Genomic DNA, 13,559 nt, shown 5'->3' on the forward strand with positions numbered 1-13,559 from the left:
GTTTTTTCTGGGTGCATGTCATGTGCATGATGCAGACAATTAAGGCTGCCAGCGTTCCAGACAAATACATCCTCAGGAGATACACCAAACGCCCGAACATCCAGCCAACATTCAACAGAAATGACTTGAGGACAGTAGCGTCAAACAAGGCATCCCAATACTGCATTGAAAGCTCACTGCTGACGCTGAACATGAGGGTGCACGGAAAAAGCTTGAGAAGCCAAGAGCAAATGGCGAGGTCATGGGTCGTCATGGACAAACTTGAACAAGAACTCGACGCCAAGCATTCTACTGAAAACGGAGGTGTCGCGGACAATGAAGCCATTGAGCAGGATATTGCTACAATGTTATCCGGGATGAACCTTCTGGGAGCTATTGACCCATTCGACAACGAGGAAGAGGAGCAACAGCAACAAGAGCTTGCCCATGTCCACACTCAAGAGCACCAACATGCTCACATGCAAGATCATGAGCTTGATGGTGCTGTAGGCGAACGACATGACAACAGGACATCCTACCAGCAACATCAGCAGGAAAGGGTGATTAAACCACCCATATTCTCAAACACAAAGGGGAGGAAGAGTAAGACACAAGCAGCGAAAGCAGCAGCCAAAAAGCCGCCACGCCCCATCAAGCGCGTGGAATTTGGCCCAGACGGCAAACCTCTCGGGGTGAGGGCATGCGGATTCTGCAACGTCGTGAGCAACCATAATTACCTCACATGCCCACTCCGCACAGATGGCACTGTCAACAAGCAAACGCTGCACAAGCAGATTGGAGCTGCCCAGGTTTCTACCAATGGAGATGACACACGTAACACCTACACTTGCCGCAAGTGTGGGGGAACTGACGGACATAATGCCCGCACATGCAAAGTGGGCAAGGAGGTCAGTGGCGCTGAACAGAAATAGGGCAAGGTACAGACTTCCAAAAAATCAAAAGAAGAGGATGAAGAAGAAGAGTTTGACGAGAATGACGACCAATCGGACGAAGACAATGAAGATGTGAGTGTTGGGGACGAGGAAACTAAAACTGACGATGAAGCTGCCAAGGCTCAACCAGGAAAGGGCACCGGCAAGGGACAACATTCGGGGCCAGTTAGGAGGAGCTCAATACTGAAGAATCCGTAGTGGTTATGCTGCTGCGTCAACTGAAAAAAAGCTTGTACTCTCAGTTGCCTCGGTACACAATGAGGAAACATATCAGAAACACTGTCGTTACCAAAACTTATTTAGCTTTATCATCGATTTCTCGATCAGTACTATAGTTAAGATATAATTTGTGATTTGTGCCAGCTGGACAAGTGACATTATTATGTACACCGTTTGATAATCCTTTTTGAATGCAGTCACAAATACACCCGTGAACACCAGTACCTCAGCAAAAATATGTTAAGGAAAAATTAAACTCTTATAGTACATCAGTACTAATAGTTCACACTCGTCAGTACAGATGGCATAGTAACCAAACACACCCATGAAGACCTCGAAAAACATCGTTTCAAAAACAAACTATGTCTGCTTCTGCCAGTCCTAGTTCACAAAGACCATCAGTACATAAAAATAATTACCTCAACCAAAATGCGAATATAATACATCCTGTACTGATGAAAATCTAATTTATCTGTAAAAAATACTCAGAGATTATCTTGATATAAACAATCCTTTAAAAAATACAAAAATTGTTTTAAAAAACATTAGCATGACACACATAGTCTCACTGGTATTTGGTAAGTTCAATTACACTTCAATCACCAGTCTAAGTACCACAGTAGAGGAGTACAGACCTCCATCATCACCACCCCTAACACGTAAAAGTGGGATTTAACAGATCATAAGTACAGCTTGACAAGACGGATCAGTGCGACAGTAAAATGCCATCATCACCACCCCTCAGACGTGCAAGTGGGATTTAGCAGATCATAAGTACATCTTGACAAGACTAGTCGGTGCAGCAGTAAAAACCCTTTGACTTGGACGGTTACTTCTTCCAGGCCACCACCCGCGCCACCCACTGAGCGGTTGCCACAAGGGACTACAAACGGGGACCCCCACGACCACCACACCCACGCCCCCGACGAACCGCCTCCCACACATCCCCGTCGACGCACTGCAAAATACCCCTTTCTCTTCCATCTCTGCCTCATTGCCAGAAACCACCATTGCCCCTTCCATCTCCACTGCACACAAACCACAAACTTCTCTCTCCCAAGCCCACAGTCGCCGGAGGAAGGCGATGGCGGAGGAACCGTCCGCCAAGCGTTATCATGGCGAGCCGACGGACAAGAGCAGCAACCTCGTCGATGTTCACGTCCCCGGCGAGAAGCGCGAGTACACCAAAACCATCATAGGAGTTGAGCTCCACGGCAAGGAGACGCTGGAGATCGTCTGCACCAGCGAACCAGACAAGGCCGACGAGGTGATCTCCAGGCTCTGGAGGAAGGCTTGCGGCCAGCGTCGTAGGATCGTCGGCATTGGTGTGCACTACACCAGCAAAGATGAACCTCCCTAGATGGCAGCAGTCCTGCAGTTGTGCGTCGACGAGCTCTGCTTGGTGTACCACATCTCAGCGGCCACAAAATGGTGAGCCATCCTACTCATTTGCCCTGTTTGGTTTATCTGTTTTATTAGTACTGTATCCTAAAAATTTCATCAGACTTGTTTCCCAACTAGATGTACTAGTGTGGTTTGTGAAAAGTGGATGCACTACTGCATTTTCTCAAGTAAATACACTATAAATGTATTTTTGAACCTGATGCACTGGATTACTATTTGGAAAATCTGGGGGAAGATTAATTTCTGAAGTTGATCGACTAGTGTAGTTTCTGTACTTGATCCAATAGTGTAGTTTATGTACTCGATGTATTAAAAAGATGTTTCTCAACTTGATGTAGTGAAGTATTTTCTGAATTTGATCTAATGTTATTTTCATAAAAAAATAAACTAACGACTTGGTGAAGCACTGGTTATGTGTTATCCTATTCAACAAAAGTAAACTAAACTAGTACCAAAGCAGAACATACAACATTGACTGAAACTATGTATAATCCAAAAAGAAAAATAACATGATGTACTTGAATTTAATTTCAGAACTTTGTTTACTAGTTTCTGAAGTACATTCATCCATTAATTATGCTATATAAGCATCTACTTCATGGATTCTTGTTTCTGAACTTGATGTAGTGAAGTATTTTCTGAATTTGGTCTAATGTTATTTTCGTAAGCAAAAAATCTAAGAACTTGGTGAAGCACTGGTTATGTGTTATGCTATTCAACAAAAGTAAACTAAACTAGTACCAAAGCAGAACATACAACATTGACTGAAACTATGTATAATCCAAAAAGAAAAATAACATGATGTACTTGAATTTAATTTCAGAACTTTGTTTACTAGTTTTTGAAGTACATTCAACCATTATTTATGCTACATAAACAACTACTTCATGGATTCATTGCTTGTAAAACAAAACAAAAATGAATAATTCAAACATCAAAGTAATGCTAATTTTCAAAATGTCTCTCCCCTTGCAGGCCCAAGCGCCTGAACGACATGCTGCAGCATGAGAGTTTGTTCACATTTGCCGGTTTCAGCATTGAAAGCGACAAAGAGAAGCTGAAGTTGTCCGGTTTGGAGATCAACCCCAACAAGTTCATCGACATTCAGCGCAAGTGGAGAGTTCCATACACCGGAAAACAGTACGACTCCTTGACTGATGTTGCAGGCAGCGTCATCCACCCATTCTACAAAGGCATGAAGAAGAACATCAACACGCAGGAAGACCACAAACTATGGGGGACCAGCCCGCTGCGAGACAACCTCATCGAGTACGCAGGAGTAGATGCGTACTCCACTTACAAGTCATGGATCATAATCGACTACATCACAGATGGTTCGGAATTTGCAAAAGAGTAGGAGGCTGAAAACGTCTACGACCGCCCCTATTACCCCTTTATGGGATGAAGATACATCAGAGCCTGCCTTAGTTTTCCTTCCGCTTGTGCTTGCCTTTTATCTTGTTGTTTCAAATTAGTAGTTTGCTCTTGATGGGTTGAACCAGTATGATTATGTCGTGCTTGTCATGGTTGAACAAGTTTACTTATGTCATCAAGTACAATGTTTTGCTTATCTCATTATATAAGTTTGGTAGCTTCGTATGTTGTTAATCCATCATTTCAAATTCAAAAGTAGCTTCTGAATGGAACTTTGTGGCTGCTCTAAAGTACTAGTTATGAAGCAACTAATCACACAACGTTGTTGGGATAATTAGATTTATGCCCCTAGTTGTGTCCCACTCGTCTGTTTTACCCCTAATTCCCAAAAGTCACCGGTTCTATCCAAGTCACTTTGCTCCTCTTATGCTTTTGCCCTTTGACCGTTTGACCGTCAATTTGAAAACTTCATAACTAATTCATACTGAATCAGAAAAATGCAAATAAGATACCAAAATGTTCAGAAAAACATCACCTATATGTCAGTGTCATTTGCATTCATGAAAAAAGTGTTGGAAAGTGCACATCCGAGTTTTAGCTCTTTTGATACCACCATGAATAGTGAACTCTAAAAAAAATTAAAAAAAAATCAAAAAATATATGGTGGCGAAGAACAACAAATGTTCTAAGTGCTTGCCAAGTTTCATTAGGTAACGACATTCGTGGAAGTCGTGGCAAAAAAATAATCTATTTTGGAGTGCTGATTGTTTTTTTTGCCGCGGCACCCACGAATGTTATTCCCTGATGAAACTTGGCAGGCACTTAAAACATTTGTCATTCTTTGCCACCAATTTTTTTTAATTTTTTTGATCTTTTTTTGATTTTACTATTCATGGTGGTAGCATAAGAGCTAAAACTCGGATGGGCACTTTCCAACACTTTTTTCATGAATGCAAATGACACTAACATATAGGTGATGTTTTTCTGAACAGTTTGGTATCTTGTTTGCATTTTTCTGATTTAGTATAAATTAGTTATGAAGTTTTCAAACTGATGCTCAAACGGTCAAAGGGCAAAAGCATAATAGGAGCAAAGTGACTTGGACAGAACCAGTGACTTTTGGGAATTAGGGGTAAAACAGACGAGTGGGACACAACTAGGGGCATAAATCTAATTATCCCAACGTTGTTCCATGTCTAGTTTCGATTCAGTATTGTATAGAAAACATAACATTGAAAACAATCAGCACAATTTGAGTTGCTTAACAACGCTTCAAAAGTTGAAGCAAAAATTCTTAGTACTTCATGTAGTGTTCTCATTCATATGTAGCTGCTAGAAAATTAACAAGTACTACAAACAGAAAAGGTTAAGAAGCATCAGCACACACTTATGCTGGTCACTTGCAGATTAAGAATGACAGTACTAGTACACTTGATCGGACAGTACATACTTACTACAATAAAAAGTACAAAGAAGCATCAGTCCGTAATCACCCAAAAAAAATGTCAGACTAAGAACATAAGCGCTACTATGAATGGACTATCAGTACAACTTAGTCTACACGCAAGTACCATAGTTCTAAAAATGACACCAGAAGACCCTTGGGAATAATCACAAAAACAAACACAAAAAAAGGCAAAAAACTCAAATGAAAAAGATTACACTTACACAAAACTGACAAGAACCAGAACAAAAAGTATCAGTCCAAGTTACTGGTAGAGTCAAGTACTAGATTCAAACAAACAAAAAAGAAAAAATTGACCGCTCAAGGTCAGGCGCAGGCCCTGACGCTGCTAGATACTTGAACTCGAACCCGTGGGCGAATCCCTAGTAATCCGCACAACGCAGGGCCCGCCGACCAGAGCCCACAGGTCATGAGAGAGAGAGAGAGCGTCGTGTATAAGCGCTCGGCTGCGCTTATAAACAGGTCCGGAGCCCCCTCGACTAGCGAGGTGGGACTAAACCCAGAGCGCACGCGCACGCCGCACTACATAGCCGTGCGGACGAGCTATCTAGGCCGGAAAACGGCCCAACAGTCTGCATCATCTACAAACATCCCACCAATAAGCCCAGCTAAACAAACCAGAGGGCGGGGCAAAGAAATATAAACTATAAGAAAAATGTTCGAAACTGAAAATATATAAATTCAAATACTAGTTCACAGGCAATAACTTTAAAATACGAAAAATATAAATAAAAATAATTTTAGCTCTGCACCACGGATGATAAAAAAGGAGAAAATATGATACAAAAACAATGAACCACTAAAAAGAAGAGAACTTAATAGCCTATCTGTTGAATGTACATAATTTAAAAAATCGAATTAAATATTACTTTCAAGTTCAACTACTAAAATGCAAAAAGTTCAAACATATAATGTTTGTCAATTATGCTAAATTTTTTATTTATATAAATTCTGACAAGTTCAACTACTAAAATAAAAGAAGTTCAAATATATAATGTTTGTCAATTATGCTAAATTTCTTATTTATATAAATTCTGACAAGTTCAAGTACTAAAATAAAAGAAGTTCAAATATATAATGTTTGTCAATTATGCTAAATTTCTTATTTATATAAATTCTGACTATTTCAACTACTAAAATGCAAGAACTTCAAATAGAATTTATTTGTCAATCTGCTAAATTTCTTATTTCTATAAAATTTGTCCACACCTCAACGAACGATCTGGTCGTAAAATAATCTCAATCCCCCAACCCACCTAAAAAAACAAAAAAACTCAGTTCAAACATACATATGACATGAGTACTAAAAAAGCAGGATCAGTCAGGCCACTCACACCACTGTGACACCAAATTTCAAAACCGCACGCTGTATGAAATTACATTTCACTCCACACAACACTAAACCATAAGTGCACTAAAATGAGAATACAAAAACTATAAAGGCCTAACTTAGGTTAGTACAGATGAAAATAAAATAAGTACCAGTTTTGAGCAACAACTCCCAGGGCACTGAAAAATGTTTTGAGATAAACTAGTCTATAAGACTTCAGTGGAAAAACAATACTTAACATCCACACGGGAAAACATCACAAAGCATACGTCACCTAAACAGTGCAAAATGCCATCATCACCACCCTTGAGACGTGCAAGTGGGATTTAGCAGATCATAAGTACAACTTGACAAGACTAGTCAGTGCAGCAGTAAAAACCCTTTGACTTGGACGGTTGCTTCTTCCAGGCCACCACCCGCGCCACCCACTGAGCGGTTGCCACAAGAGACTCCAAATGGGGACCCCCACGACCACCACACCCACGCCCCCGACGAACCGCCTCCCACACATCCCCGTCGCTGCACTGCAAAATACCCCATTGTCTTGCATCTCCGCCTCATTCACAGAACCATCATTGCCGCTTCAATCTCCACTGCACACAAACCAAAAACTTCTCTCTCCCAAGCCCACAGTCGCCGGAGGAAGGCGATGGCGGAGGAACCGTCCGCCAAGCGTCATCATGGCGAGCCGTCGGACAAGAGCAGCAACCTCGTCGACATTCACGTCCCCGGCGAGAAGCGCGAGTACACGAGAACCCTCACAGAGGTTGAGCTCCATGGCAAGGAGATGCTGGAGATCGTCTGCACCAGCGAACCAGACAAGGCTGACGAGGTGATGAGCAGGCTCAGGATGAAGGGCGGCGGCTTGTATCCGAGCTTCATCTGAGTTGATTGGAGTACACCAGCGAAGATGAACCTCCACAGATGGCGGCAGTCCTGCAGTTGTGCGTCGAGGAACTCTGCTTGGTGTACCACATCGCAGCAGCCACAAAATGGTAACCCATACTACTGTTCATTCATCTGTTGTACTAGTACTACTCACTAAAAACTTCATTAAACTTGTTTCCCAACTAGATGAACTACTATAGTTTGTGAAGTGGATGCACGAGTACATGTTTCTCAAGTTACATGCATTTCTGAAACTGTGAAGTGGATTGTTTCACCAGATTAGCATCTGAAAAAATGTTTATAGAATTCTGAACTTGATGCACCAAATTAATTTCTGAACTTGATGTACTAGCATAGATTTTGATCTTGATGCACTAGTATAGTTTATAGAATTGATGTATTAAAAGATGTTTGGTGAAGTGGTATAGGTCCGTATCTTGATGCACATGTTTCTCAAATTAATTTCTGAACTTGATATAGAATTGATGCACAAAGATGTATCAAGCACTGCTATAGGTCTTTTATTAAACAAAAAACTAAACTTGAATCAAGCAGCACATATATCATTGAATCTGGTAAAATGATTCTTGAATTTGGTGAAGCATTTGGTGAAGCACTGAAGATAGCAAAAAAAGAAAAATAACATGGTGTATTTGAATTTAATTTCAGGACTTTGTGTACTAGTTTCTGAACTACATTCATCATAACTTATACTACATAAGCATCTACCTCATGGATTATCACTTGTAAAACCAAAAAGCAGAAGAATTAAATCTTCAAAAAAGAAGACTAATCTTTAAATGTGTGTCTCCCCCCTTGCAGGCCCAAGCGCCTCAAAGACTTCCTGCAGGAGGAGAAATTGTACACATTTGTCGGTTTCAGCATTGGAGGTGACAAGCGGATGCTGAACAAGTCTGGTTTGGAGATCAACCCCAACAACTTCATCGACATGCAGCGCAAGTGGAAAGACCCAAAGACCGACAAATACTACGACTCCTTGGCCGATGTTGTAGGTGGCGTAATCCACCCATTCTACAGCGGCATGAAGAAGAAGATGGACAGGGCAGACCACAAACTGTGGGGGGCCAGCCCGCTGCCAGACAACCTCATCACGTACGCAGGAGTAGATGCGTACGCCATTACAAGTCATGGAAGACAATCAACAACATTGTGATAGGTTGGGATATTTCGAAAGAGCAGGAGGCTGACCCCTACTACCACTGCAACTTCGCAGGATGAAGATGCAAGAAAGTCTGCATTCGTGTTGCTCGCACTTCTACCTGTCCTTAATCTTGTTGTTTCAGATTTGTAGTTTGCTTTCGTTATGTTGAACCAGCTACCTTATGTTATGTGTGTCAGGGTTTGAACAAGTTTGCCTATGTCTATCAAGTACATCATTCGCTTATGTCGTTCAACAAGTTTGCTAGCTTCCTATTTTGTTGATCCATCATTTGAAGTTGAAGTAGGTTGAAGTTGAAACTTGATGGCTGCCACACAGCACTAGTCATGGAGAAACAAAAATCACACATGGATATTTTCACAAAAAAAAAAACAAAAACAGTGGCAGACTAACTAAGGACAACAGCAAATAGTAGACTTGGACGCTCAGTACAGCTTAGACATTTACGGTAGTACTATCACACTAAGAAATCAGTTTTTAGTTTCAGAAGAACACTAAAACGACTAAGTTTCAGCCGAGGACAACATTCACTACTAACAGCATCGTGCTAATAGTAGTTAGAAATTTACTGAGTACTTCAACAGGAAAAGCAAAGAATAATCAGTACGTATTTCCTAGTCACTAGCATGCTAGGACTGAGAGTTCTGGTACACTTGAACAAACGGTACATTCATTCTACAAAATATAAAAAGGAACGTTAAGCTTCAGTTCGTATTCCATAAAACATCGACACACTAAGAATAACAGTAATAGTACAACTGAAATCTCAGTACAACTTAGTCTATAAGGCAAGTACTATGATCATACCAAACATTGCCTTGAGAAGAACCACAGCCTAGAAAAAAGAAGGCCAAAACTAAATCAAAAGGATATCAGTTCGACCAAGGAGAAAAATCACAAGAAAACAAAACAGAAGGATCAGCCCACATTGACCAGTGAGGCACTAGTTTCAAACAACACAAGAAAATAAAATGATCAAAGTACTAGCACAAATTGAAATCTCAGTACAACTTAGTTTATTCGGTAAGTGCTATGATGATACCAATTAATGCCTTGAGAAAGAAGGCCAAGACTCAACCAAATAGATTACAGTTCAACCAAGGACAAAAATTAACAAAAAACAAACAATAGAATCATCAGCCCACATTGACTAGTGATCACTGTTAAATGTAGCTAATTCAAACCAGTGCTTTAACTTTTACTATGAAGTTCAACTACAAAAATTCAAGAAGTTCAAACAAAAATTTGGCTCTCAAATTTTGCTAAATTTCTTATACTTAAATAAAATCTGGCAAGAGATCACGTAGCAACTTGGTCGTAAATAATTTCAATCCCAAAAAAAACTTCGGTTCTAATACATTATATGAAATCAGTTCTACATAACAAGGAAGCGTCACTCCACTCATGCTAGATCCACAAGTGCCATCGTGACACCAAATTTTAAAAGCCTTATGCTGAATGACATTACAATTCAGTACTAACAGAACTATACTATAAGTACAAGAAAAGAGGGTACAGAAACTATAAAGGTCCAACCTAGGTTGGGACAGATGAAAATAAAACAAATCTCACTTTTCCAGCAACAACTCGTAATGAACTTGGAAAAAGGTGTTTTCAGTTCAACTAGTTTACAAGACTTCAGTACAAAAAATAGAACTTAACCAAAACGAATTCCCAATGAAAAATACACAAGTGAAAACAGCTATTCAACCACACTATCATCATGGAAAAGGAGATTGTTAAACATTGCGCCACACTTAAACACAACACAAAATATACCAGTTATTACATAATACTTGACAAGACATCCAAACACCACAATCAAAGCCTACAATGCTTTCAAGAGATATATCACACAACTATCCATTTCACTACTCAAATGATGACCATTTCTTCTATGCACCAGGAGCCAAAGCCTGAAACTCCTTGGGAAGCTCAGTCACCAGAAGCTGGTTATTCCGGTTGAACACAACTCTATACAGATCCTCAACATTCCAATCAACAATACGAGGCTGCAAAACAATAAAAAAATTTATCAAAAAGCATGACACATTAAAAAGAAGAATACACAATCAGCCAAACACAGAAAAGTGAAAAGCTCAACTAGAACCCACATCATTATCTTGAATGTTCCCAACGATCTTTTCACCATCATAGGATCCCACATACTTCACAGTATAATGGCCACATTCATTCGCCCCTTGAAGTGGAACCTTCACAAACGTTGGTTTCTTTGCAAAAAGCTCCCATTTGGGTTGCGTGCTCGCATTGTACTGAGTATCACTATACACAGCCTTCATTACTTGGACCATCCTGGAGATCTGTAAAAAAAGAAAAGAAACCACACATTTTCAGGTCTCAGAAAAGCAGAAACAAAAGATGCGGATAAATTAATCCAGTACAGATAATAAATGTCACTCACAATCTTCTCGTAGTCTTTATGATAGGTGTTCTTTGAAGGACGGTGGTTCTTCGGATAAGGTAAAGAGTCAAGGATGTCGACGCTACTTCGGTACCGATTCATGTCATATAAGGAAAAGTGGTTCACTTTCTTATCCTTTGGTAAAACCATAGGCTTGAATAGAGGCATCATGATCTAAAAACAAATGACCAAAAAAGAGATATTAAATATTCAAAATAGAAAACCAGCATGACAACAAACAAATAAAACCAAAATTCAGCTAGTAGAACTCACAAGGTCAGCAGTGAGCAAGTCTTCCTCTTTTTTAACATAGCTCCTGAAATCTCTCGCTGCACTCTCCACATTAAACTTTTTATCTTCACCACCGTAAAATGTACAGTCAAGCACAACCTGCAAAAAGCCCAGAAAGAAATAGACAGGGGGAAAGGATCAACAAGCAAAGTATTATTAAAACTCATAAAACAATAGGCAGTCTTGTTTAAGAGAAACAAACAATCTGATTGATTACCGTGATGAAATATGGACTCAGTAATACCCTTTTCCCAGACGCAAAATCAACATTTCTATCGGGATCTTTCTTCCAATCATCAATGAGGAAGTCCATTACATCGCCCTCCATCATTTTCCCAGGTGCAAAAACTTCCCAGATGCGTTTCCCAGTGAAGTTGGTTACGCTACCATCGGGCTGAGGTATCATTGAGAATGTATTCCTGCAGCACAGACAAGAACAAAAAGCAGGGGAAGCAAGATAAGGCATTCATAGCAGTTCAAGTTGTATAAAAAGTAACCGTTCAAGTCATATTTATCTAGCAGTTACAAACAACAGAGGAAAAGAAGAGGAAACGTAATGAGAGATACTCACTCGGCATACTTCTCACATGCTTCATCGCTAAGCAACAGATTATACAACTTGCGAGCCTTGTCCAGGTGAGGGAAATTATTAGGGTGAAGCTGCTGCACAGGGGAGCAAAACTTTATAGGAGCTCTGGGTGCACGCTTCGTGCTTGTAACATTGCCAGAATCCAAAGCAGGATCCTTCCTAGCACCACCAGCTCTACGGGCCACTATTCTAGCAAGTGGGGATAAACCCTTGGCAGCAGTAGCGCTCCTGGTGACTCTTCCCATGCTAGCAATCTTGTCAAACGCATCATCATCGCTGTCTATCAATTCCACAATGGGATTCTTGGGTGTAGAGGGGCTCTCTGCACAAGCAGCCGTAGAACCTTTCAAAGCTCCCAACCGCCCCTTAATAACACCAGATCTTGTCTTTTCTAGAGAACGCCCCTGGCTAAGATCAATAGACACGCGCTCGAGCTCCGAGAACTGGCTGCCAAAGATCCTGTAGTCATGCTCATCAAGATCCCGCCACTCACTTGCAAAAATAAAAAAATAAAAGACCGCATCAAGGGTAAAGTTCAAATACATAATTCATGACAGTACCAATCAAGAAGTAGAAGCTGCAAAAAATTACAAAAGGTCATGCATTACGTACAGGGTTCGATGCCAAACAAACCACGGAAGTCAACATCAAACACATCGCTAGTTGCGCAGGTATACAGAAAAGTCTTCCTAATGTCAAGAATGTCTTCGTGGCTGTAATCCAACATTTCAATCACACCATCCTCCCGGCAATGATAGGTCTTGCAGCTTTGTAGCATAAAGAATGCACAATCATGCATGTTAACAAAAGAAAAAACAAAAGGGTACATCACAAATCCGAAAATACAGGAACACCACCCTCCTAGCAACAAAAACAACTGACAAAAAATCATTAAAAACGGATACTCACGTGTTTTTTTGCTGCGGCACCCGCACAAACTCGCAAGAGAAACCATCAATATGCACTGGCGAGAACGGTTTGGCCCTGTGTACGCTCGACTCCCTCCAAAGCTTCTTTATGTTATCTGTCATAGTCCTTAAGAATCTAACTGCATCACTCCAGGTTTCATCGCGTAGTGAAACAAGACACTCGAAACGACGGAACCTCAAATTTAGAACAATCAAGCACCAATGCCCAGATTCTTCTCTAGGCTTCATGGTAGCCGCAAATGACGGCGGACCAAAAGTAGGGAAAAGAAGCTGACAAAAAAATCGCAGAGGAAAAATGAATTTAACAAATCATAATGAAACAAAAAATTCAGCCTCCAAACAGTAAAATAAAAGAAGGAAATTGAAATTCAGAAGTACAAACAAAAATCAGATAATCATAAGTTCTAATTGAGTAAGCAAAACACTACAAAAAATAAATGCTACTCAAGTTTATATTGCAACAAACATATCAGTTCAATTTCCTTGCGACAATAAGTTCAGCTTTAAAAAAAAGAAGCACACATCATTCATAAGTG

The sequence above is a fragment of the Triticum aestivum genome, chromosome 1D (assembly GCF_018294505.1).
Source record: "Triticum aestivum cultivar Chinese Spring chromosome 1D, IWGSC CS RefSeq v2.1, whole genome shotgun sequence".
NCBI classification, from domain to species: domain Eukaryota; kingdom Viridiplantae; phylum Streptophyta; class Magnoliopsida; order Poales; family Poaceae; genus Triticum; species Triticum aestivum.